The sequence below is a fragment of the Dendropsophus ebraccatus genome, unplaced genomic scaffold (genome assembly GCF_027789765.1).
Source record: "Dendropsophus ebraccatus isolate aDenEbr1 unplaced genomic scaffold, aDenEbr1.pat pat_scaffold_909_ctg1, whole genome shotgun sequence".
NCBI lineage: Eukaryota > Metazoa > Chordata > Amphibia > Anura > Hylidae > Dendropsophus > Dendropsophus ebraccatus.
The window spans coordinates 10,196-37,477 of NW_027210509.1; the positions used below are offsets into that span (position 1 = coordinate 10,196).

Genomic DNA, 27,282 nt, shown 5'->3' on the forward strand with positions numbered 1-27,282 from the left:
GGCACTATCCTGTACCCCAAGTGTCACTATCCTGTACCCCAAGTCTCAGCGTGTCACTATCCTGTACCCCAAGTGTCAGCGTGTCATTATCCTGTACCCCAAGTGTCATTGTGTCACTATCCTGTACCCCAAGTGTCAGTGTCATTATCCTGTACCTCAAGTGTCAGTGTCATTATCCTGTAACCCCAAGTGTCAGTGTCATTATCCTGTACCCCAAGTGTCAGCGTGTCACTATCCTGTACCCCAAGTGTCAGTGTCATCCTGTAGCCCAAGTGTCAGCGTGTCACTATCCTGTACCCCAAGTGTCAGTGTGTCATTATCCTGTACCCCAGTGTCAGCGTGTTACTATACTGTAACGCCAAGTTTCAGTGTCATTATCCTGTACCCCAAGTGTCAGTGTCATCGTCCTGTACCCCAAGTGTCAGTGTGTCATTATCCAGACCCCCCCAGAGCCCTAAGCAAAGTGGGACATGACTTTGGAAGGTGGGATCTGTAGCCCCCACAATCTTGTCTGTATAATGCTCTACAATTAGCACAGTTTTTCTGCTATAAGGGCCGGTTCACACTGAGCAAACACGGCGCAATGAACGAATGGGAGAGCGCGCGCCTGTCTGCTCCCTCTCCTCTCCACTCAAAGAATGAACATGTTCATTCCTTGAGTGGAGAGTGGCGGCAGCGGACGAGCATGCGCCCTCTCCATTCACTTAACAGCAGGACACTGAGCACAGTGGAGGTGCCATGTTTGCTCAGTGTGAACCAGCCCTAAGAGGGAGGAGCATATGCCTAGTGTATTTCTATGAGCAGGGCGGGGTTTATGGAGTTTATCAGGTCACATCACACTTATGTGATCACATTTACCTCAGCCATCATATAATAGTGTAGTATCAGGTTTTCTATCATGTATGGGATCAGTATTACCTCAGCCATTATATATAATAGTGTAGTATCAGCTTCTTTATCATGTATGCATTGTTGCCAACAGTCCAGTTTTCGCCGGGACTGTCCCGGATTTGACAGGCCAGTCCCGTCTAAGTAATGTCCCGGGTTTGTCCCGGTAAGCTCCACCCCCTGTGATGTAATGCCCCGCCCCTGTGATGGCCCCCAATGCGTTGAAGCCTAAGCATAGGCTTTTTGGCTGGAGGCTGTATATTGTGCCTCCAACCACCAGAGGCCGCTCTCTCCTCACAGCTACAGGGCCTGACAGTGAGGTCACTCACTCCTGCCTCTGGGATAGAAGAACAAGATGGCCGTGTGCTGCAGGGAGCCAGGTATAAGGTGTTCAAATGAGGGGAATTATGCTGAAGGACTGGTATACAGTGTATACCAGTGACTGCTCTGATCACCAGTCTTCCAGTATACTGGCCTCTCACACATGTATAGTTTATAATCCCCCTCATGAGGGCTCCTCATTATAACACCAGTATTATACAGTGCTGTGAGACTGGTGGTATACTGAGGAGCCCACATGAGGGGGATAATGCTGAAGGAGATGAATCTATATACACTGGTGTGAGAGGCCAGTATACTGGGAGACTGGTAATCAGAGCTGTGACTGGTATACAGTGTCCTGGCCTATCACACCAATATATATAGGTTTACCTCCTTCAGCATCATCCCTCATGTGGGCCCCTCAGTATACCAGCAGTCTCACACCTCACTGTATTATACTGGTGGTATAATGAGGGGCCCAACATGAGGGGATGATGATGAGGGGGATGATGCTGATGTCTGCCCCAGTCACCCCCCCAGTCAACCTCAGCTCCCCCTAGTAGCCCCCAGTCACCCCCCAGTCTGATTCAGCTAACCCCATTCTGCCCCAGTCACCACCCAGTCTGCTCCAGTCACCCCGGTCTGCCCCTAGTCTTCCTTCAGTCTGCTCCAGTCACCCCCGGTCTGCCCCTAGTCTTCCTTCAGTCTGCTCCAGTCACCCCCGGTCTGCCCCTAGTCTTCCTTCAGTCTGCTCCAGTCACCCCCGGTCTGCCCCTAGTCTTAGTTACATAGTTACATAGTTAATACGGTTGAAAAAAGACACATGTCCATCAAGTTCAACCAAGGAGGGGATGGATACAGGGAAGGGGAGGGATGATAAGTTCTATACACATGCATTTATATTATTTTGCTCTAAGAACTTGTCTAGGCCGGTTTTAAAGCCCTCTACTGTTGTTGCTGTGACCAGATCCTGTGGTAGACTGTTCCACAGATTCACAGTTCTCATGGTAAAGAAGGCTTGTCGCCTCCTGAGGTTGAACCTTTTTTTCTCCAGGCGGAGGCAGTGCCCTCTTGTCCTTTGAGGGGGTTTTACCTGGAACATCTTTTCCCCATATTTCTTGTAGGGGCCATTTATATATTTAAATAAATTAATCATATTTCCCCTTAAACGTCTCCTCTCCAGACTAAACAAATTCAACTCTCTTAATCTCTCCTCATAACTAAGATGCTCCATTCCCCTTATTAGTTTAGTTGCCCAGCTTTGTACCCTCTCCAGCTCTAGAACGTCCTTTTTATGAATCAGGTTCCAAAACTGGACAGCATACTCCAGATGAGGCCGCACCAAAGCTTTATAAAGCGGTAATATTATATCCCTGTCCCGTGAGTCCATGCCTGTTTTAATGCATGACAATATCCTGCTGGCCTTAGAAGCAGCTGACTGACATTGTGTGCTGTTCTGTAGTCTATTAGCTACAAGTACACCCAGATCCTTCTCCATCAGCGACTCTCCCAGAGTAACTCCCCCCAGGACATATGCTGCATGCGGGTTATTAGTACCCAGGTGCATAACTTTACATTTATCCACATTGAACCTCATTTGCCAAGTGGACGCCCAAACACTCAGTGTGTCTAAGTCATCCTGTAACATCTGCACATCTTCCATAGACTGTACTGTACTACAAAGCTTGGTGTCATCTGAAAAGATAGAAACATTGCTGTTAATTCCATTCTAAATATCATTAATAAACAAGTTAAACAGAAGAGGGCCCAGTACTGACCCTTGGGGTACACCACTTATTACCGGGGACCATTCGGAGTAGGAATCATTGACCACCACTCTCTGGGTACGATTATTAAGCCAGTTTTAATCCAGTTACACATTAAACTTTCCAAACCGATAGACTTTAACTTACCCATCAGACGTCCATGAGGAACTGTGTCAAACGCTTTTGCAAAATCCAGGTACACGATATCCACAGCCGCACCGCCATCCAGGCTTCTACTTACCTCTTCATAGAAACATATTAGGTTGGTTTGACAGCTTCTGTCCTTAGTAAAACCATGCTGGTTATCACTTATAATGCTATTAGCCACTACATATTCCTGGATGTAGTCCCTTATAAGCCCCTCAAATAGTTTCCCCACAATGGACGTTAAAGGACAACTCCCACAAAATTTTTTTTTGCTCATTTAACACACATTACAAAGTTATATAACTTTGTAATGTGGTTAAATACCCGGCCTGGCCCCCTTCCCCCACTTTCGGACCCCCGACCCCCCACCCCGGAAGTTAAAGAATGTATACATTACCTATTACGATCGTCACGGTCCTCTTCTCCGGGGCGGCATCTGGTGACGACGACGTCAGAGCCGAGGGCGGTCCGGGTCTTCTTCCTCCTCGGCGTCTTCATGCAAAGTGAATGGGATGAAAAGGCTGCTGGTGCACATGCGCACCAGCAGCCTTTTCATTGGCTGGAGCGCATCACATGGCTTCCAGCTTGCTCAGCCCTGATTGGCTGAGCTTGCTGGAAGCCATGTGATGCACTCCAGCCAATGAAAAGGCTGCCGGTGCGCAAGCGCACTGGCAGCCTTTTCCATCCCCTGGACCCGAAGTCGGAGACATCGCTGGATGGCGGACGGCGGCGACGGAGAGGCGGACGGCGGGCGAATCGAGTGGCGATCGTCACCGGAGAGATGGTGAGTATGGTGTCTGTGTGTGTCTGTGTTTTTTTTTTTTTTGGGGTCCCGCGGGAGTTGTCCTTTAAGCTTACAGGTCTATAGTTACCTGGGGAAGTTCGAGAGCCCTTTTGAAGATCGGCACTACATTTGCCTTACGCCAGTCCCTCGGCACAATACCAGTAAGCAAAGAATCAATGAATATTTCATACAAGGGTAGAAATTACAGAACTGAGTTCCCTAAGAACTCTGGGGTGTAATCCATCAGGCCCTGGAGCTTTGGTTACATTGAGTTTGTTTAATTTATCTTGGACCATATCTATAGTAAACCAGTTCAGTACATGTACATGTGTTAGCAGCACTGGCCCACACGCACCTCAGTACTGGCCCCACCCACAACAGCTCCCTCTTCTTCTTTTGTATATACAGAACTGAAGAAGCCATTAAGTAACTCAGCTTTTTCCTGATCCCCAGTTATTAATTCCCCTTCGCCATTATTTAGGGGTCCTACATGTTCTGTCCTTCGCTTTTTTTGCATTAATATATTTGAAGAATTTTTGGGGGTTTCTTTTGCTATCTATAGCTACCTGCCTTTCATTGTGAATTCTTGCTGCTTTTATTACATTTTTACAGTGTTTGTTGACTTCTTTGTAATGTTGAAATGCTAAAGCTGACCCCTCTGATTTATATTTTTTGAATGCCCCTTTTTCTTCTCATTTATAGCCCCTCGAACCTCGGTTGTAAGCCATGTGGGATTTGAGTTTAACCGTTATATTTGTTACCCATAGGAATATATTTGGCAGTACAGGTATTTAATGTGGATTTGAAGATTTCCCATTTATTAGCTGTATCCGTATGTGACAGCAGCCGCTCCCAGTCTATGCCCTGAAGTTCTGCCCTTAACCCAGGAAAATTGGCCCTTTTAAAATTTGAGTTTTTTGCCCTCCCAACATGTTTTTCTTTTCTACACTTTAAGCTAAAAGTCACTATTATGTGGTCACTATTACCCAGTGTTCATGGACAGTGACATCCCCAACCAGCTCAGCGTTGTTAAAAATAACCAGATCCAACAAGGCATCACTTCTAGTTGGCTCCTCCACAAACTGGCCCAGAAATTATCCTGCAGGAGGTTAAGAAATTCCCTCCCCTTTGTGGTTTTAGCTGAAACCGTGACCCCAATCTATATCTGGGTAGTTGAGGTCCCCCATTATCACTACTGTTCCCTCCCGGGCAGCCCGCTCTATTTGTCTATTCAACTGACCATCTATCCCCTCAGTAATGTTGGGGGGTCTATAGATTACACCAAGAATAATTTTTTCACTCTTTACCTCCTTCTGTAGTTCTACCCATAATGCTTCCACATCACCACAGTCATGGCCCACTATTGCATCTTTTACACTCACTTTAATATCACTTCTGACATACAGACATACTCCTCCTCCCCCTTCTGCCCACCCCGGTCCCTTCTGAACAATGCAAATCCCCTGAATATTGACAGCCCAGTCATGTGAGGAGTCCAGCCATGTCTCAGTCACACCAAACCACATCAATGGACTCCTCCAGAACCAAGGCCTCTAGCTCCCCCCATCTTGCTGGCTAGACTTCTGGCATTAGTAACCATACACTTTATATTACCATTGAGTTTCACTGCTTCATTATAAGAAATGGGATTTATTACAGTGCTGTGGCTACAATCATCCTCACTGTTCATCCGCAACATATGGATCTCCCTATCCACTGGTCTTATCCTCCCCCCACAGGACCCTTCTCCTCCCACCTCAATGTTCTGTCCCCTCTCTAACCTATCTGCCACTATATTACACACTACATTGTCCTCCCTCCACATGCCTAGTTTAAAAAACCTCTCCACCCCTTCTAGGATTCAGTCTTCCTTCAGTCTGCTCCAGTCTGCCCCAGCTACCCCAAGTAACCCCCACTCTGCCCCAGTCACCCCCCAGTCTGCTTAAGCTACCCCCAGTCTGCCCCAGTCTCCCCAAGTATGCCCCAGCTACACCCAGTCTGCCCCAGCTACCCCAAGTAACCCCCACTCTGCCCCAGTCACCCCCCAGTCTGATTCAGCTAACCCCATTCTGCCCCAGTCACCACCCAGTCTGCTCCAGTCACCCCCGGTCTGCCCCTAGTCTCCCTTCAGTCTGCTCCAGTCACCCCCGGTCTGCCCCTAGTCTCCCTTCAGTCTGCTCTAGTCACCCCCGGTCTGCCCCTAGTCTCCCTTCAGTCTGCTCCAGTCTGCCCCAGCTGCACCCAATCTGCCCCAGCTACCCCAAGTAACCCCCACTCTGCCCCAGTCACCCCCCAGTCTGCTTAAGCTACCTCCAGTCTGCCCCAGTCTCCCCCCAGTATGCCTCAGCTACCCCAGTTTGCTCCAGTGACCCCCAGTAACCCTCAGTCTGCCCCAGCTACCCCCTGTCTACTCCAGCCACCCCCCAGTCTACTCCAGCCACCCCCCAGTCTGCCCCAGTCACCCACAGTCTGCCCCAGCTACCCACAGTCTGCTCCAGCCACCCCCAGTCTGCCTCAGTCTCCCCAGTCACCGACAGTCACCTCCCAGTCTGCCCCAGCTACCCCCAGTCTGCTCCAGTCACTCCCAGCTACCAAGGTTTCATGGGGCCCCATGACTCCTAGCTGCACCCCTGCCCCTCATCTGTTCCTGTACAACTACATGCCTCATCTATTCCTGTACTACTACTACACCCCTCATCCTTTTGTATTGTTCTAACTGGAAAATTCTGGACCCCCTCCCCCCCCCAAAAAAAAATTCTGGTGACAAGCCACACCCTGTAAACCACACCCACAATAGGCCACACCCACCAAAGACCACACCTTCTATAAGCCACACCCCTTTTTGACAACGCTAATGTGTCCCTGGAAAAAAAAATTCAAATGTTGGCAACTATGTGTATGGATCAGTATTACCTCATCCATTATATATAACAGTGTAGTATCAGCTTCTCTATCATGTATGGGATCAGTATTACCTCAGCCATAATATTTAAGGCTATGTTCACACTACGTAAAACAACGGCCGTAGTTTTCACTGCAAAACTACGGCCGTTGTTTTAAGGAAAGATACGATATAGCAATTCGTTTGAACTACGGTCGTACAATGCACACAGCGTATAAGACTACGGCCGTAGTTCGTACGGACCCGTGAAAAATTAACATGTCATTTATTTGCGGCGTGAATGTTACAACTATGGGCGTGAATTTCAATGCGGCCGCACGCGTAAAATTTATTTCGGCCAAATTAAACTTGATTTTAATGTAAAAAATTTACTGAGTGGTTTATTGGGCTAGTCGCAGTATTTCAATTAATTACATGTTTCAGCCTGATTAAAAACATGCTAGGAGGCAATATTAAACAACGGCCGTTGTTTCACGACCAGCCCGTATGCTCGTAATTCTATGCCGTTGTTTTGACCGCAAAATTCCGGCCGGTGAAAAAAACGGCCGTTGTTTTACGTAGTGTGAACATAGCCTAATAGTGTAGTATTGCTTCTTTAGCATGTATGGCATGAGTATTACTTCAGGGATCCCTGTTGTCACATGTCTCCTCATGGCTCTCCTCCCACTTACCTCACACACTGTAGCTAGGGCTGTGTACACTCCCTGCAGTCACCATGTCTCCTCATGGCTCTCCTCCCACTTACCTCACACACTGTAGCTAGGGCTGTGTACACTCTCTGCAGTTACCATGTCTCCTCATGGCTCTCCTCCCACTTACCTCACACACTGTAGCTAGGGCTGTGTACACTCTCTGCAGTCACCATATCTCCTCATGGCTCTCCTCCAACTTACCTCACACACTGTAGCTGGGGCTGTGTACACTCCCTGCAGGCATGGCTAAATAAGTCACTGCTTGTACAGATATCTGCCATTACTTGGTGCTCTATGAGGGGATCTAGGTGGATCACATGCATAGCTCCCAACTGTCCCGGATCCGGCGGGACAGCCCTGGTTTTGGGGGTATGTCCAGTTGTCCCAGGACGGCCCCCATGTGGTCCCGCTGTACCCCAGCAACTGTCCGCCCCCGCCCCGGCGTTCGCACTGGCAGCTGCGGCTGCGGGTGCTCATTAGCGCCCTTTCACTGTAAGCGCTGCTAATGAGTGCTCACAGTGACACTGCAGTCTTACAGCTCCTTCCGCCGCCCCTGCCCACTGAAGGGCCGCAAAATGCACGGACATGTGGTGCAAGCTTCCAGTTCCAGCCCCGCGGCGCCCGCGCTCCTCTCCTGGTTGGCCGAGATGTGATGTCATGTCCAGAGCCAAGAAGGAGAGAAGGGTGGAGGCACCGCGAGGCTGGAACAGGAAGCCTACACCAGACACCTGTTCTTGGAAACAGCAGGAGAGACTACCATGGGAGCGAGGTTGAGAGATGAGTATCCGTCTGGGTTTTTTATTTTACACATGTTGTGGATACACAGGGGGGAAGGCAACAAAGGGGGGGGGGGTTATATTATGTGGGGGATAAAAAAAAAGGGGATTATAAGTGGGGGCTACAAAGGGGGGCTTATACTATGTGGGGAATAAAAAGGGAGGCTTTAAGTGGGAGTTATATTATGTGGTGGCTATACTACGTAGGGGCTACAAAGGGGGCTATACTAGGTGGGGCCTAAACAGAGGGGGCTATACTTACTATGTGGGGGCTACAAAGTAGGGATATACTATGGGGGGCCACATGGGGGGGGGCTATACTTTGTTGGGGCTGCTGCACAGAAGGGCCTGTACTTTTGGGGGGCTCCTGCACAAGAATGGGCCTATACTATGTAGGGTCTGCTACCAGGTGTGTGGCTGGTGTCCCGGGGAGTAATTCTGTATTATGGGCTCCCGGGGAGTGGATCTGTAATATGGGCTTCTGACTGGCTGGTGTCCCGGGAAGTGGTTCTGTAATATTGGCTCCTCACTTGGGCAGTGTCCCGGGAGTGAGTGTCTGTAATATGCGCTCATGACTGGCTGGTGTACTGAGGAGTGGTTCTGTAATATGGGCTCCTGACTGGCTGGTGTCCCGGGGAGTGGTTCTGTAATATTGGCTCCTCACTGGGCAGTGTCCCGGGGAGTGGTTCTGTATTATGGGCTCATGACTGGCTGGTGTACTGAGGAGTGGTTCTGTAATATGGGCTCCTTACTGGCTGGTGTCCCGGGGAGTGGTTCTGTAATATGGGCTCCTGACTGGCTGGTGTCTCGGGGGGTGGCTCTATATTATGGGCTCCTGACTGGCTGGTGTCCCGGGGAGTGGGTCTGTATTATGGGCTCCTGACTTGGCAGTGTCCAGGGGAGTGGTTCTGTAATATGAGCTCCTGACTGGCTGGTGTCTCGGGGGGTGGCTCTATATTATGGGCTCCTGACTGGCTGGTGTCCCGGGGAGTGGTTCTGTATTATGGGCTCCTGACTTGGCAGTGTCCCGGGGAGTGGTTCTGTAATATGGGCTCCTGACTGGCTGGTGTCTCGGGGGGGGTGGATCTATATTATGGGCTCCTGACTGGCTGGTGTCTTCGGGGGGTGGCTCTATATTATGGGCTCCTGACTGGCTGGTGTCCCAGGGAGTGGTTCTGTATTATGGGCTCCTGACTGGCTGGTGTCCCGGGGAGTGGTTCTGTATTACGGGCTCCTGACTGGCTGGTGTCCCGGGGAGTGGTTCTGTATTACAGGCTCCTGACTGGCTGGTGTCCCGGGGAGTGGTTCTGTAATATGGGCTCCTGACTGGCTGGTGTCTTCAGGGGGTGGCTCTATATTATGGGCTCCTGACTGGCTGGTGTCCCAGGGAGTGGTTCTGTATTATGGGCTCCTGACTGGCTGGTGTCCCGGGGAGTGGTTCTGTATTATGGGCTCCTGACTTGGCAGTGGTCCAGGGGAGTGGTTCTGTAATATGAGCTCCTGACTGGCTGGTGTCTCGGGGGGTGGCTCTATATTATGGGCTCCTGACTGGCTGGTGTCCCGGGGAGTGGTTCTGTATTATGGGCTCCTGACTTGGCAGTGTCCCGGGGAGTGGTTCTGTAATATGGGCTCCTGACTGGCTGGTGTCTCGGGGGGGTGGATCTATATTATGGGCTCCTGACTGGCTGGTGTCTTCGGGGGGTGGCTCTATATTATGGGCTCCTGACTGGCTGGTGTCCCAGGGAGTGGTTCTGTATTATGGGCTCCTGACTGGCTGGTGTCCCGGGGAGTGGTTCTGTATTACGGGCTCCTGACTGGCTGGTGTCCCGGGGAGTGGTTCTGTATTACAGGCTCCTGACTGGCTGGTGTCCCGGGGAGTGGTTCTGTAATATGGGCTCCTGACTGGCTGGTGTCCGAGGGAGTGGTTCTGTAATATGGGCTCCTGACTGGCTGGTGTCCCGGGGAGTGGTTCTGTAATATGGGCTCCTGACTGGTTGGTGTCCCGGGGAGTGGTTCTGTAATATGGGCTCCTGACTGTGCAGTGTCCCGGGGAGTGGTTCTGTAATATGGGCTCCTGACTGGGCAGTGTCCCGGGGAGTGGTTCTGTATTATGGGCTCCTGACTGGGCAGTGTCTCGGGGAGTGGTTCTGTATTATGGGCTCCTGACTGGCTGGTGTCCCGGGGAGTGGTTCTGTATTACAGGCTCCTGACTGGGCAGTGTCCCGGGGAGTGGTTCTGTAATATGGGCTCCAGACTGTCTGGTGTACTGAGGAGTGGTTCTGTAATATGGGCTCATGACTGGCTGGTGTCCCGGGGAGTGGTTCTGTAATATGGGCTCCTGACTGGGCAGTGTCCCGGGGAGTGGTTCTGTATTATGGGCTCCTGACTGGGCAGTGTCCCGGGAAGTGGTTCTGTAATATGGGCTCCTGACTGGGCGGTGTCCCGGGGAGTGGTTCTGTAATATGGGCTCCTCACTGGGCAGTGTCCCGGGGAGTGGTTCTGTAATATGGGCTCCTGACTGGCTGGTGTCCCGGGGAGTGGTTCTGTAATATGGGCTCCTGACTGGGCAGTGTCCCGGGGAGTGGTTCTGTATTATGGGCTCCTGACTGGGCAGTGTCCCGGGGAGTGGTTCTGTAATATGGGCTCCTGACTGGCAGGTGTCCCGGGGAGTGGTTCTGTAATATGGGCTCCTGACTGGGCAGTGTCCCGGGGAGTGGTTCTGTATTATGGGCTCCTGACTGGGCAGTGTCCCGGGAAGTGGTTCTGTAATATGGGCTCCTAACTGGGCGGTGTCCCGGGGAGTGGTTCTGTAATATGGGCTCCTCACTGGGCAGTGTCCCGGGGAGTGGTTCTGTAATATAGGCTCCTGACTGGCTGGTGTCTCGGGGAGTGGTTCTGTAATATAGGCTCCTGACTGGCTGGTGTCCCGGGGAGTGGTTCTGTAATATGGGCTCCTGACTGGGCAGTGTCCCGGGGAGTGGTTCTGTATTATGGGCTCCTGACTGGGCAGTGTCCCGGGGAGTGGTTCTGTAATATGGGCTCCTAACTGGGCGGTGTCCCGGGGAGTGGTTCTGTAATATGGGCTCCTCACTGGGCAGTGTCCCGGGGAGTGGTTCTGTAATATAGGCTCCTGACTGGCTGGTGTCTCGGGGAGTGGTTCTGTAATATGGGCTCCTGACTGGGCAGTGTCCCGGGGAGTGGTTCTGTAATATTGGCTCCTCATTGGGCAGTGTCCCGGGAGTGGTTCTGTAATATTGGCTCCTGACTGGCTGGTGTTTCGGGACACCAGCCAGTCAGGAGCCCATATTACAGAACCACTCCCCGGGACACCAGCCAGTCAGGAGCCCATATTACAGAACCACTCCCCGGGACACTGCCCAGTCAGTAGCCCATATTACAGAACCACTCCCCGGGACACCAGCCAGTCAGGAGTCCATATTACAGAACCACTCCCCAGGACACTGCCCAGTCAGGAGCCCATAATACAGAACCACCCCCCGGGACACTCGCCAGTCAGGAGCCCATATTACAGAACCACTCCCTGGGACACTGCTCAGTCTGGAGCCCATATTACAGAACCACTCCCCGGGAGCAGGTGGTGTCAGCCTCACATATAATCCACTGACAACTCCATAATGGGGACTTATCCTCCAGAGCTGCACTCACTATTTTGCTGTTTTATCATGTCTTATCCTCCAGAGCTGCACTCACTATTTTGCTGTTTTATCATGTCTTATCCTCCAGAGCTGCACTCACTATTTTGCTGTTTCATCATGTCTTATCCTCCAGAGCTGCACTCACTATTCTATTGTTACATCATGTCTTATCCTCTAAAGCTGCGCTCACTATTTGCTGTTACATCATGTCTTATCCTCCAGAGCTGCACTCACTATTCTGCTGTTACGATATGTCTTATCCTCCAGAGCTGCACTCACTATTCTGCTGTCACGATACGTCTAAAGGCCCTATTCCAGGCAGACAGTGAGGAACAAACAAGCGCTATTAGCGCAGCTGCAGCGAGCGGGTGAGTCAGAGGGCGGACAGGTGCGGGGGGGGCTGCCCGGGTGATCGCTGATCGTCCGGGCAGCCTATAGGGGATAGTGGCGGTCTGCTGCCGTCGCTCCTATTCCACGGGGTGACGGCAGCAGATCGCTGCTATCCTGGTCGTTTATCTTTAAATATGTTTGAAAGACAAATGACGCAAGATCAGCCGACATGAACGATGTCGGCTGATCATTGCCTTTAATAGGGCCTTTATCCTCCAGAGCTGCGCTCACTATTCTGCTGATACTGCCTGGTATCTTGCAGAACTGTTATGGTATCTCACGTGATTTGTGTTGTAGAGGATCTGACTCCATTGTATCTCCTGGTATAAGGTGCTGCACGTGTCTTGTGTGCTGTATAGCAATATTATATAAGCACTTTATGACTGTGTATAGCAGTATCAAATGAGCACTGTATGGCTGTGTGTGTACTGTGTATAGCAGTATAATATGAGCACTGTATGGCTGTGTGTGTACTGTGTATAGCAGTATAATATGAGCACTGTATGGCTGTGTGTGTACTGTGTATAGCAGTATAATATGAGCACTGTATGGCTATGTGTGTATTGTGTAGGAGTATCTCGCCATGTCTCTCGCCATGGGAGCAGCATTAATTAACCTGCATTGTATTCACTCCTCCAGTAGACTTTATTATCTCTCGTTTTCTCTTCCATCGGCTTTGATCTCGGCCGCCGTTCCCGTCTGGGTGTCACAAATAAATATGTCTGAGAGATCCAGGCGGCAGGTCCTGACAGGAAGTGAGATTGTCACCAGGGAGAAGGGATTCATATGTGACAGGCGGAGGCTTAAAGGGGAACTCTGCCTCACTGAATATCTATCTATCTACCTATCTATCTATATCTATGTATGTATCCATCTATCTCCTATCTATCTATCCGCGGCCGCCCCCCCAGAGGTATATTATTACACATAGGCTGATATCATGTTGTATTCACCTTTTTACAGACACTGAAACATCACTACACGGGGGACGCAAGTTTATGTGATCAGAGAGGCGGGACTCACAGACACGGATGGGCGGATAAAATTACCTACGAGAAAATGACCGACAACAAGAGACAAAGTGACCTTGAGGACGTCATCAAAAAGTAAATAACTGGAGACAGAGCAGCTGTGTAATATTCTTGCTGCCCCCTGCTTGTTAGGTGTCTGTATAGAGCATCCTCTGCTGCAATGCATTGTGGGAGATGTATACAGGACATCAGAGCTCCTCCCCTGAGCAAATGTAGCAGCCAATCACATGTGTAGTATACAATACTGGGAATTCTGGAACTCTACTTGACTCCACACCCACAGAACTCTACAGGGTTTTGCAGCAGTTACGAGGAGTGTATGAATGGTTTATGCCAGGGGTACTCAACAATTTTTAGTGAAGGTCCACTTACTATTGTCTATTGTCAGGTGAAGGTCCGAGCTAAACATCAGTAGTAAACGTGTTTTGTTAATGCCCCTGTGCGCTCTCCCCCAGTAGTATATAGCCCCCCCTGTGCACTCTCTCCCTGTAGTATATAGCCCCCCTGTGCGCTCTCCCCCTGTAGTATAAAGCCCCCCTTTGCACTCTCCCCCTGTAGTATATAGCCCCCTGTTTGCTCTCCCCCTGTAGTATATATACTATATAGCCCCCCCCCCGGTGCACTTTCCCCCAGTAGTATATAGCCCCCTGTGCGCTCTCCCCCTGTAGTATATAGCCCCCCCCCTGTGCTCACTCCCCCAGTAGCCTATAGCCCCCCCTGTGGGCTCTCCCCCTGTAGTATATAGGGGGGCGTCTGCTCATCCCTTCCCTCTTGTGGCCGCACTGCAGCAGTCTCTAGAGGCCGCTCTCCCCTTGTCCTGGCGCCGGCGCAGTGACGTCACTCGAGTGCCGACACCAAGGGCAGAGTGCGGCCTCTTGTGACCGCTGCGGTGGCCAGTGAGGGGTGACTGACAGGGAGGGAGCCAATGGATTTACTATAGGATTCTAATATCCTCTAAGGAACCAGTCCAGACAAGACTGTAGGGTCTGAGGAGGCAGAATGTGATACTGAGAGACATAGATCACCAAATAGTCTCCCTGTGTAATTACCTGGACTGTCCCTTTAAGAAAATTCAGGGTCAAAGTGAGCAACAGTGTCATCTAGAGGCCATAAAGAGGGCAAAACCCTTCAATGCAAAACAAACAACTTGCAAATATATTCTAAAGCTTCAGGATAATTTGGATGAATTTTCTTCTTCTTGACGCTGAAATAAGGTGGGCAGCCCGGGTCAGTAATGAAAATCCCCCATGTGATCCATTAATCTCCGAACAGTCAGGCTTCACCGAGACTAAGCCCTTTATAATAGGCGGCGAGGATCAGAATTATCATTTCATGTTACTGCGAAGAGAGCAAATATGGGAATAGTCATCACACCAACGGACATTACTTAAAGGGGAAGTCCACTGTTATCTGGCATAAGACATAGCCCCGCCCCCTGTATGACATCACTGATATCATATAATGACATGTGATCAGACATGAGACCCACACACCTTATACTACAGGAACAGCTACTCATCTATTACTGCTGACAACCAGCCCTATGTCATGTTTAAGAGGTAGTCACAGCCCCGCCCCTGTATGACATCACTGATATAATATAATGACATGTGATCAGACATGAGACCCACACACCTTATAATACAGGCACAGCTATTCATCTATTACTGCCCACAACAAGCCTGTAATTGTGTGTGAGAGGTAGTCACAGCCTCACCCCCTGTATGACATCACTGATATAATATAATGGCATGAGACCCACACATCTTATACTACAGGAACAGCTACTCATCTATTACTACTGACAACCAGCACTATGTCATGTTTAAGAGGTAGTCACAGCCCCGCCCCCTGTATGACATCACTGATATAATATAATGACATTAGACCCACACACCTTATACAACAGGACCAGCCATTCATCTATTACTGCTGACAACCAGCCTGCAGATTATGTGTGAGAGGTAGTCACAGCCCCGCCCCCTGTATGACATCACTGATATAATATAATGACTTGTGATTGGACATGGAGTTCCCCTTTAAGCCAGCAGCCCTTGATGGGTTAATATGGTGGGAGTCTATATGGAGGAGACAATATCTCCTCACTTGTTGCCTGTAAATAATTCCTTTGTGCGGCAGATGTTTCCGCAGTTATTTTTATTCACAGCCGAGAGGCCAAAAAAAAAAAAATAGAGGAGGGAAAAAAAACTAAAACCTCATCTCGCCTTCCCATTCTTGTCACGGGGAAAGCAGGCGGCGGCTGGGTGATTGTAATAAGTCGGTGATGGACGAGGCGCGAGGTGCGGCAGGCAGAACAGATTGGCAGATTCATGACATTTCCATACAGTGAGCAGATGACAATTGGGAGCGGGGTCTCGGAGAGACGAGGATTTGTGCGCGGTGTAAGTGAAGGTGACAGGCGAAAAACATGGGAAAAAAAAGACAAACCTTTAGGTTGGGTGAGACGTAGGATTGTTATGTATAGTCTGAAATTTGTTCCATTTTGTCTTTGGGTCATGTGATCACCATAAAACCATCAAAGAAGGTCAAACAGCCCTGGAGTGGTCATGTGACCGTGCACTGGGTCTAAGCATGCTGGTGCTCATGGGTAAATGAATGAAATTGCCCCCAATTACAGTTATTATGCTGACGTGCTACATATACAAATGCTTTCCTACATTTACAAATACACTATTCTAGGGGTTATTGTAGTAGTCCTGGTGTCCTAGTGTTATAGCTGGTAGTACCCATTATCCCTGGTGGTCTAGAGATGCTATGGTTGGTACTATCCACTGTCACTGGTGGTCTAGAGCGCTATAACTGGTTATACACATTATCCCTGGTGGTCTAGAGCGCTATAACTGATTATACACATTATCCCTGGTGGTCTAGAGTGATATAGCTGGGAGTACCCATTATCTCTAGAATGCTATAGCTGGTAATCCACATTATGCCTGGTTGTCTAGAGTGCTATGGCTGGTAATGTCCACTATCACTGGTGTTCTAGAATGCTATAGCTGGTAATACACATTATCCCTGGTGGTCTAGAGCAGTGTTTCTCAACCTTTTCAAGCCAAGTACCCCCATGTGATGAGATGCTCCAGCCGAGTACCCCCAAGGATGCGATCAATTATAAACATTGCCTTAATAAGGCCGAAATTGCTGCCATTGGTTCTTCTGTATAACATCTCAGCAGTTGATTCCCAAATCGCATCCCCCCATAACAATGTGATTGATCTGTACAATGCTGAAGTTGGTTTCTTATTCACAGGACCTAAGTGAGGTGCCCTGAAGAGAATGCAGTTGAAAATGGACCAAACTACCCAGTGGTTGGCATAAAAATGGGCATCAAAGTGAAAATACAAAACTGATTTAAAAATTTTTTGACTGATGTCACACTGTCAGCACACTGGGCAGTTTGGGCCATTTTCAAGTACACTCTGAAGGGCACCTCCCTTAGGGGTGATTTATGATTAATACAAATTTTCGGTCAGAAAAATGGCCTAAAAATGAAAAGAAAAATCCTGTGAATAAGAAACAACTTAATTAAAAAGTTAACTTCAGCATCACCTGATCTGTGGGACCCAGTACTAATCCTTAAGTAGTTTCGTATAATTCCCCCTGTAGAAATATTAATGCCCTCCCCCCCCCCCCATGTAGTCAGATACCTCCCCATGTAGTCAGATACCTCCCCCCATGTAGTCAAATACCTCCCCCCATGTAGCCAGATACCTCCCCCCATGTAGTCAGATACCTCCCAACCTCCTGTCACTGCCTCCAGGGTACAATCACCCCTCCAGTCACTGCAGCCAGGGTACAGTCACCCCTCCAGTCACTGCAGCCAGGGTACAGTCACCCCTCCAGTCACTGCAGCCAGGGTACAGTCACCCCTCCAGTCACTGCAGCCAGGGTACAGTCACCCCTCCAGTCACTGCAGCCAGGGTACAGTCACCCCGCCAGTCACTGCAGCCAGGGTACAGTCACCCCGCCTGTTACTGCCTCAAGTAGGGATAAGCGAATATACAGTAAGGATATATGTATCCGCTATATATGTATATACATATATCCGATATATGTATCTGTATGCCGCTCATCGGGCTGCGGCACTTTGAAGTGTGCACCACTCCGTGCCGCTCCTTCTCAGGAAAATATGGGAATCTTCTCCCAGTTTCCCAGGACGGGATCCATCTTTTTTCCAGCACCTATGGGGGAGCAGCACGGAGCGGCGCACACTTCAAAGTGCCGCAGCCTGATGAGCGGAATACAGATAGGAACAAAGCGCTCTCTAGCCTCCAGGGTACAGTCACCCCTCCTGTCACTGCCTCCAGGGTGCAGTACTTATCAGATCCTGGAACCTGGTGAGAAGCAGCTACTACTGGTCGCATAGCTGTCCTACATAAAGTAAAGAAAGGCTCTTTTTTGTATTTTAACATGTGTTTTTTGTCTTGCTTGAAGAACTCTCATGTCTCCCATTTAGAATCAAGACAAAACGCAAAAAAGACGCACAAGTGTAACATATTAGTGCATCACCTTTCCTGTGACTCTCCAGATGGTGAAAAATTACAACTTCCATCTGTCTGGGCATGCTGGGAATTGTTTCACACCAGCTAGCATTACCAGGTCTGGACATTGGTATAAGATGCTGGAAAGCTGGGTGACAACATTATACTGAGAACAGGACACTAGGAAAGCTGGGTGATCTCAATCATACTGACTACAGGACACTAGGAAAGCTGGGTGACCTCAGTTATTCACTATCCTGGAAAGCTGGGTGACCGCAGTTACACACTATGCCAGATAGCTGGGTGACCTCTGTTACACACTATGCTGGATAGCCGGGGGACCTCTGTTACACACTATGCTGGATAGCCGGGGGACCTCTGTTACACACTATGCTGGATAGCCGGGGGACCTCTGTTACACACTATGCTGGATAGCCGGGGGACCTCTGTTACACAATATACTGGATAGCCGGGGGACCTCTGTTACACACTATGCTGGATAGCCGGCAGGGCCGGACTGGGACTTAAAATCAGCCCTGGCAATCAAACCCCAGCAGCCCACATACCATATCATGGATAGCGTAATTCCCTGTAGCCAATTCTGCTTCATTTAGCCGTGTCGCCACTACTCCCTTAAACATGTGAACCCCACCATCAGCACCTAAAAATAATGCTATAACATAATCTGCTGTGGATTTGATGCGGCATATTTATGTATTTATTTAAACTGATTAAATCACAATCATCAAATCCGCATTGGATTAGGTATGAACGTGCCCTTAAAGGGAACCTGTGGGGTCTATACAAGGTAACACAGTTGTAGATCCCAGCGTACAGGTCAGGGACTGGATCTTTAGTCCAGTGTAAACCTCTATAATCATTCTTTCCATTACCAGCTGAAGTGTCACAGAGGTGGAGCCACAGCAGCAACTTCTGCACCGCCCCTGCCTGCTCTGACTGATGGACGTATAGGGTGGTGCTGCTGCCGCTGCTGTTGTGAAACTTTAGTTGGTAATGAAAAGAACAATTATAAAAGTTTACACTGGACTAAAGGTCCTGTCAGTGATATCTCCCGCACACCTGTCTGCTGAGATCTACAGCCCTAGACCTGGAATGGACCTCACAGATTCCCTTTAAAGGAGAAAAACATGGCCACTTTCTTCCAGAAACAGTGACACACTCTTCTTCAGTTTGTTTGAGGTATTGCAGCTCAGTTCCATTAAAGTGAATGGAGCCAAGCTGTAATACCACACACAGTCTGAGGACAGGGGTGGTGCTGTTTTTGGACAAAAGTTACTATATTTTTTTAAATCCCTTTTATCTTCTATCTATCTATCTATCTATCTATCTATCTATCTATCTATCTATCTATCTATCTATCTATATAGATACGAGGTTTGGTTAAGTCTCGCCTGCTGGCACCTACAACGTCTTGTGCTGCTTCTTTTCCTTCGATATCTATCTATCTATCTATCAGCAGGAGAAAGCCGCACATCCAAAGGTGCATGAAGCGGGTGCTGCACGGAGTCAATCCCTTGGCTCGGGGATCCCCAGAAGTATGTCGAGATATTCCGCAGCACACCAGCATTCGTGATTTATTACAAAAAGTACAAAAAATACAGGAGATGCATCTATCTATCCATCCATCCATCTATCTATCTAGAATTTTCTGTGCATGATAATACTGTCATAGTTAATAACACCAGTAAGCAAATATTACCCCCATACTGTACACATTACTGCCATACTGTCACTAAGCAAACCCACCAATATTTCCTATACTACCAGTATATAAGTAACAAATAATATCACCACACCATGAGCACGGCCATTACCACCACATAATGACTAATACTGCAACACTGTGACTGAATACAATCCACTATATATAACACTAATATTACCAATAATACCAGAATACACAGGACGAGTAATACCATCACACCATGCCCACTACTCTCAGCATACGGTGACTGGATAATACCACTATACTGGCACCAAATAACAGCCACCATATAAAGACCAATATTCTTCCAAAGCAGTGACCATAAAACACAGGTGTCAAACACCAGCCTTCCAGCTGTTACATCACTACAAATCCCATCATGCCTGGACAGATAAACCATGATGGGAATTGTATTTTTGCAACACCTGGAAGGACGGAGTGTGACACCCCTAATACAGAGGTAGATCCCAGCTGTATAAAGGTTCTGCAGACCTTATAAGTGATTATAGTGCAGTTACATCCTGTGACTCACAGTAGGCGTCTTCTCTGCATGAAGAGACGTCCACTTTTCCTTTTCTTTTCCATCTGGCTCCGGCCATCATGAAGGCTTCTCTGGCCATGACTCCTCCTCTCCACGGGATCTGTCAGACAGACATTTTAGGCTTCATGCTCCAGCAACATCCTCATCAATACATCCCTCCATATAGAATAGCCTCCTGCTTCACACCTTTCCATATAGAATAGCCCCCCGTGCATCCCCCCATATATAGAATAGCCCCCCGTGCACCCCCCCATATAGAATGGCCCCCCTGCTGTGCATCCCCCCATAAAGAATAGCCCCCACGTGCATCCCCCCATATAGAATAGCCCCCTGCTGTGCATCCCCCCATATAGAATGGCCCCCCCCTGCATCCCCCCATATAGAATAGCCCCCTGTGCATTCCACCCCATATAGAATAGCCCCCCGTGCATTCCCCCCCATATAGAATAGCCCCCCTGCATCCCTCCAATATAGAATAGCCCCCCTTGCATCCCCCCAATATAGAATAGCCTCCCCTGCATCCCCCAATATAGAATAGCCCCCCGTGCACCCCTCCATATAGAATGGCCCCCCTGCTGTGCATCCCCCCATAAAGAATAGCCCCCACGTGCATCCCCCCATATAGAATAGCCCCCCTGCTGTGCATCCCCCCATATAGAATGGCCCCCCCTGCATCCCCCCATATAGAATAGCCCCCTGTGCATTCCACCCCATATAGAATAGCCCCCCGTGCATTCCCCCCCATATAGAATAGCCCCCCTGCATCCCTCCAATATAGAATAGCCCCCCTTGCATCCCGCCAATATAGAATAGCCCCCCCTGCATCCCCCCAATATAGAATAGCCCCCTGCTGTACATCCCCCAATATAGAATAGCCTCCCCTGCATCCCCCAATATAGAATAGCCCCCTGCTGTACATCCCCCAATATAGAATAGCCCCCCTGCATCCCCCAATATAGAATAGCCCCCCTGCATCCCCCTCCTATATAGAAAAGCCCCCTGCATCCCCCCAATATAGAATAGCCCCCCTGCATCCCCCCAATATAGAATTGCCCCCCGTGCATTCCCCCCCATATAGAATAGCCCCCCTGCTGTGCATCCCCCCAATATAAAATAGCCCCCCTGCATCCCTCCAATATAGAATAGCCCCCCTTGCATCCCCCCAATATAGAATAGCCTCCCCTGCATCCCCCCAATATAGAATAGCCCCCCGGTGCATTCCCCCCATATAGAATAGCCCCCCTGCTGTGCATCCCCCAATATAAAATAGCCCCCCTGCATCCCTCCAATATAGAATAGCCCCCCTTGCATCCCCCCAATATAGAATAGCCTCCCCTGCATCCCCCAATATAGAATAGCCCCCTGCATCCCCCAATATAGAAAAGCCCCCCTGCATCCCCCTAATATAGAATAGCCCCCCCTGCGTCCCCCCAATATAGAATAGCCCCCCCCTGCATCCCCCAATATAGAATAGCCCCCCTGCATCCCCCAATATAGAATAGCCTCCCCTGCTGTGCATCCCCCAATATAGAATAGCCTCCCCTGCAGTGCATCCCCCCAATATAGAATAGCCTCCCCCTGCATCGCCCCAATATAGAATAGCCTCCCCCTGCATCGCCCCAATATAAAATAGCCTCCCCCTGCATCTCCCCAATATAGAATAGCCCCCCTGCATCCCCCCAATATAGAATAGCCCCCCTGCATCCCCCAATATATAATAGCCCCCCTGCATCCCCCAATATAGAATAGCCCCCCCTGCATCCCCCCAATATAGAATAGCCCCCCCCCTGCATCCCCCCAATAAAGAATAGCCCCCCCTGCATCCCCCCAATATAGAATAGCCTCCCCTGCTGTGCATCCCCCCAATATAGAATAGCCCCCCCTGCATCCCCCCAATGTAGAATAGCCTCCCCTGCTGTGCATCCCCCCAATATAGAATAGCCCCCCCTGCATCCCCCCAATATAGAATAGCCTCCCCCTGCATCCCCCCAATATAGAATAGCCTCCCCCTGCATCCCCCCAATATAGAATAGCCCCCCCTGCATCCCCCCAATAAAGAATAGCCTCCCCTGCTGTGCATCCCCCAATATAGAATAGCCCCCCCTGCATCCCCCCAATATAGAATAGCCCCCCTGCATCCCCCAATATAGAATAGCCTCCCCTGCTGTGCATCCCCCAATATAGAATAGCCCCCCCTGCATCCCCCCAATATAGAATAGCCCCCCTGCATCCCCCCAATATAGAATAGCCCCCCTGCATCCCCCCAATATAGAATAGCCCCCCCCTGCATCCCCCAATATAGAATAGCCTCCCCTGCTGTGCATCCCCCCAATATAGAATAGCCCCCCCTGCATCCCCCAATATAGAATAGCCTCCCCTGCTGTGAATCCCCCCAATATAGAATAGCCCCCCTGCATCCCCCCAATATAGAATAGCCTCCCCTGCTGTGCATCCCCCAATATAGAATAGCCCCCCTGCATCCCCCCAATATAGAATAGCCCCCCCCTGCATCCCCCCAATATAGAATAGCCCCCCTGCATCCCCCCAATATAGAATATCCCCCCCCTGCATCCCCCAATATAGAATATCCCCCCCCTGCATCCCCCAATATAGAATAGCCTCCCCTGCTGTGCATCCCCCCAATATAGAATAGCCCCCCCTGCATCCCCCCAATATAGAATAGCCCCCCCTGCATCCCCCCAATATAGAATAGCCTCCCCTGCTGTGCATCCCCCCAATATAGAATAGCCCCCCTGCATCCCCCCAATATAGAATAGCCCCCCCCTGCATCCCCCCAATATAGAATAGCCTCCCCTACTGTGCATCCCCCCCAATATAGAATAGCCTCCCCCTGCATCCCCCCAATGTAGAATAGCCCCCTGCTGTGCATCCACATAAATTCCCCCCCCCCCCATGGCCACATGTGAAGGGGTAATAAAAAAAAACCACACACATTCTCACCTGACAACTCGCTCCTGGCAGCTTCTTCCTCCCAGATCTTCGGTCACTGCACCTGCCTCCTGCTGCAGCGCGGCGGCGTCTCTCTCCTGCCAGGTCCTCAGTGGCGTGTCACGGAAGTGACGTCAGCCACTGGGGGCCTGGCAGAGGTTCCTGCAGACGTGCCTGCGCGGCACGTCTGCGACCCCGGGCCGGCCCTGACACCTTCCGGCTACGAAGACCGGACGGCCACAGGAGTGACTGGCAGGGCCGGGGGCCAATGGCTCCCTGGTTCTGTCAGTCAGAGCACGGCCGTTGCAGACTGTGAGCGTTCATCTTGAACGCTCACAGTTAAAGGGCCAGGTCACCGACCCTCTGCAGAGGCTGAATGAATAGCGCAGCGGCCGGCTGCGCTATTCTTGCAGCCACTGCTGAGGGTCGGTGCACATGGGGGCCAGGACCGGCGGCCCCCGGACTGGTAATCCTGGCAGCCCAGCAGGCATTTGCCAGATTACCAATCCGGGCCTGATAGCCGGGGGACCTCTGTTACACACTATGCTGGATAGCCGGGAGATCTCTGTTACACACTATGCTGGATAGCTGGGGGACTTCTGTTACACACTATGCTGGATAGCCGGGGGTCCTCTGTTACACACTATGCTGGATAGCCGGGGGTCCTCTGTTACACACTATGCTGGATAGCCGGGAGATCTCTGTTACACACTATGCTGGATAGCCGGGTGACCTCTGTTACACACTATGCTGGATAGCCGGGGGACCTCTGTTACACACTATGCTGGATAGCCGGGTCACCTCTGTTACACACTATGCTGGATAGCCGGGTGACCTCTGTTACACAATATACTGGATAGCCGGGAGATCTCTGTTACACACTATGCTGGATGACCTCTGTTACACACTATGCTGGATAGCCGGGTGACCTCTGTTACACACTATGCTGGATAGCCGGGAGACCTCTGTTACACACTATGCTGGATAGCCGGGGGACCTCTGTTACACACTATGCTGGATAGCCGGGAGACCTCTGTTACACACTATGCTGGATAGCCGGGGGACCTCTGTTACACACTATGCTGGATAGCCGGGTCACCTCTGTTACACACTATGCTGGATAGCCGGGAGACCTCTGTTACACACTATGCTGGATAGCCGGGGGACCTCTGTTACACACTATGCTGGATAGCCGGGTGACCTCTGTTACACACTATGCTGGATAGCCGGGTGACCTCTGTTACACACTATGCTGGATAGCCGGGGGACCTCTGTTACACACTATGCTGGATGACCTCTGTTACACACTATGCTGGATAGCCGGGAGACCTCTGTTACACACTATGCTGGATAGCCGGGAGACCTCTGTTACACACTATGCTGGATAGCCGGGGGACCTCTGTTACACACTATGCTGGATAGCCGGGAGACCTCTGTTACACACTATACTGGATAGCCGGGAGACCTCTGTTACACACTATGCTGGATAGCCGGGGGACCTCTGTTACACACTATGCTGGATAGCCGGGTGACCTCTGTTACACACTATGCTGGATAGCCGGGGGTCCTCTGTTACACACTATGCTGGATAGCCGGGGGTCCTCTGTTACACACTATGCTGGATAGCAGGGAGATCTCTGTTACACACTATGCTGGATAGCCGGGTGACCTCTGTTACACACTATGCTGGATAGCCGGGAGATCTCTGTTACACACTATGCTGGATAGCCGGGTGACCTCTGTTACACACTATGCTGGATAGCCGGGTCACCTCTGTTACACACTATGCTGGATAGCCGGGAGACCTCTGTTACACACTATGCTGGATAGCCGGGGGACCTCTGTTACACACTATGCTGGATAGCCGGGTCACCTCTGTTACACACTATACTGGATAGCCGGGGGACCTCTGTTACACACTATGCTGGATAGCCGGGTCACCTCTGTTACACACTATGCTGGATAGCCGGGGGACCTCTGTTACACACTATGCTGGATAGCCGGGGGACCTCTGTTACACACTATGCTGGATAGCCGGGGGACCTCTGTTACACACTATGCTGGATAGCCGGGTCACCTCTGTTACACACTATGCTGGATAGCCGGGGGACCTCTGTTACACACTATGCTGGATAGCCGGGGGACCTCTGTTACACACTATGCTGGATAGCCGGGGGACCTCTGTTACACACTATGCTGGATAGCCGGGGGACCTCTGTTACACACTATGCTGGATAGCCGGGAGACTTCTAACTGGCAGTGAGTTAACTTACTAACCATGGTCGGGGGCGGGGCTTGTCACCAGGGGGCGGGGCTTGTCGGGACACTCGGGAACGGCCGGAGGGGAAGGTAATCCTCTGTCAGTGGCCCCCAGCCTTTCAGCATCCCCCAACCCTATTACCTACATCAGTAGTGGTGCTCCCTGGCCTCCAGCAGATCTGCCAAGTGCAGATGCAGCCGCCTCATCCCAGGGAGACGCTTGTCGGCTGGAGGCTTTTGCAGCCGTACTGTTTTGTCAGCTCCCCCACAGACAGAGCCCGCAGTACATGTACTGCACGGTGACTGGAGCCCACAGGAAGCTGCTGCAGCCTCCTCCTCCTTCCCGACAACCACCAGGGCCGCACTGCAGCAGCGGGACAGGGGAGCTGAGGCCCAGTGCACAGACATGTGCGTCATCAGCTCCTCCACTGCTGCCCTCCACTCCCGCACCTCTCCCGGCCGGCTCCCGCGTACCCCCTCAACCTGCGCCGCGTACCGTACGCTGAGAAACCCTGGTCTAGAGTCCTGTAGCTGGTAATACACATTATCCTTAGTGGTCTAGAGTCCTGTAGCTGGTAATACACATTATCCCTGGTGGTCTAGAGTCCTGTAGCTGGTAATACACATTATCTGTGGTGGTCTAGAGTCCTGTAGCTGGTAATACACATTATCCCTGGTGGTCTAGAGTCCTGTAGCTGGTAATACACATTATCCCTGGTGGTCTAGAGTCCTGTAGCTGGTAATACACATTATCCCTGGTGGTCTAGAGTCCTGTAGCTGGTAATACACATTATCCCAGGTGGTCTAGAGTCCTGTAGCTGGTAATACACATTATCCCAGGTGGTCTAGAGTCCTGTAGCTGGTAATACACATTATCCCAGGTGGTCTAGAGTCCTGTAGCTGGTAATACACATTATCCCTGGTGGTCTAGATTCCTGTAGCTGGTAATACACATTATCGCAGGTGGTCTAGAGTCCTGTTGCTGGTAATACACATTATCCCTGGTGGTCTAGATTCCTGTAGCTGGTAATACACATTATCCCTGGTGGTCTAGAGTCCTGTAGCTGGTAATACACATTATCCTTAGTGGTCTAGAGTGCTATTGCTGGTAATGTCCACTATCACTGGTGTTCTAGATTCCTGTAGCTGGTAATACACATTATCCCAGGTGGTCTAGAGTCCTGTAGCTGGTAATACACATTATCCCTGGTGGTCTAGAGTCCTGTAGCTGGTAATACACATTATCCCTGGTGGTCTAGATTCCTGTAGCTGGTAATACACATTATCCCTGGTGGTCTAGAGTCCTGTAGCTGGTAATACACATTATCCCTGGTGGTCTAGAGTCCTGTAGCTGGTAATACACATTATCCCTGGTGGTCTAGAGTCCTGTAGCTGGTAATACACATTATCCCTGGTGGTCTAGAGTCCTGTAGCTGGTAATACACATTATCCCTGGTGGTCTAGATTCCTGTAGCTGGTAATACACATTATCTGTGGTGGTCTAGAGTCCTGTAGCTGGTAATACACATTATCTGTGGTGGTCTAGATTCCTGTAGCTGGTAATACACATTATCCCTGGTGGTCTAGAGTCCTGTAGCTGGTAATACACATTATCCCTGGTGGTCTAGAGTCCTGTAGCTGGTAATACACATTATCCCTGGTGGTCTAGAGTCCTGTAGCTGGTAATACACATTATCCCTGGTGGTCTAGAGTCCTGTAGCTGGTAATACACATTATCCCTGGTGGTCTAGAGTCCTGTAGCTGGTAATACACATTATCCCAGGTGGTCTAGAGTCCTGTAGCTGGTAATACACATTATCCCAGGTGGTCTAGAGTCCTGTAGCTGGTAATACACATTATCCCTGGTGGTCTAGATTCCTGTAGCTGGTAATACACATTATCGCAGGTGGTCTAGAGTCCTGTTGCTGGTAATACACATTATCCCTGGTGGT

At 50.3% G+C, this 27,282-nt stretch overlaps 1 long non-coding RNA gene across 1 annotated transcript; it reads left to right on the plus strand.

Moving 5' to 3' along the window:
- The first annotated feature begins 1,203 nt into the window (after positions 1-1,203).
- Positions 1,204-17,783, plus strand: LOC138781065 (uncharacterized). Its single transcript, XR_011361383.1, has 3 exons — positions 1,204-1,268; positions 13,286-13,428; positions 17,553-17,783. It is a non-coding gene; the product is annotated as an uncharacterized lncRNA (long non-coding RNA).
- The last annotated feature ends 9,499 nt before the right edge of the window (positions 17,784-27,282 follow it).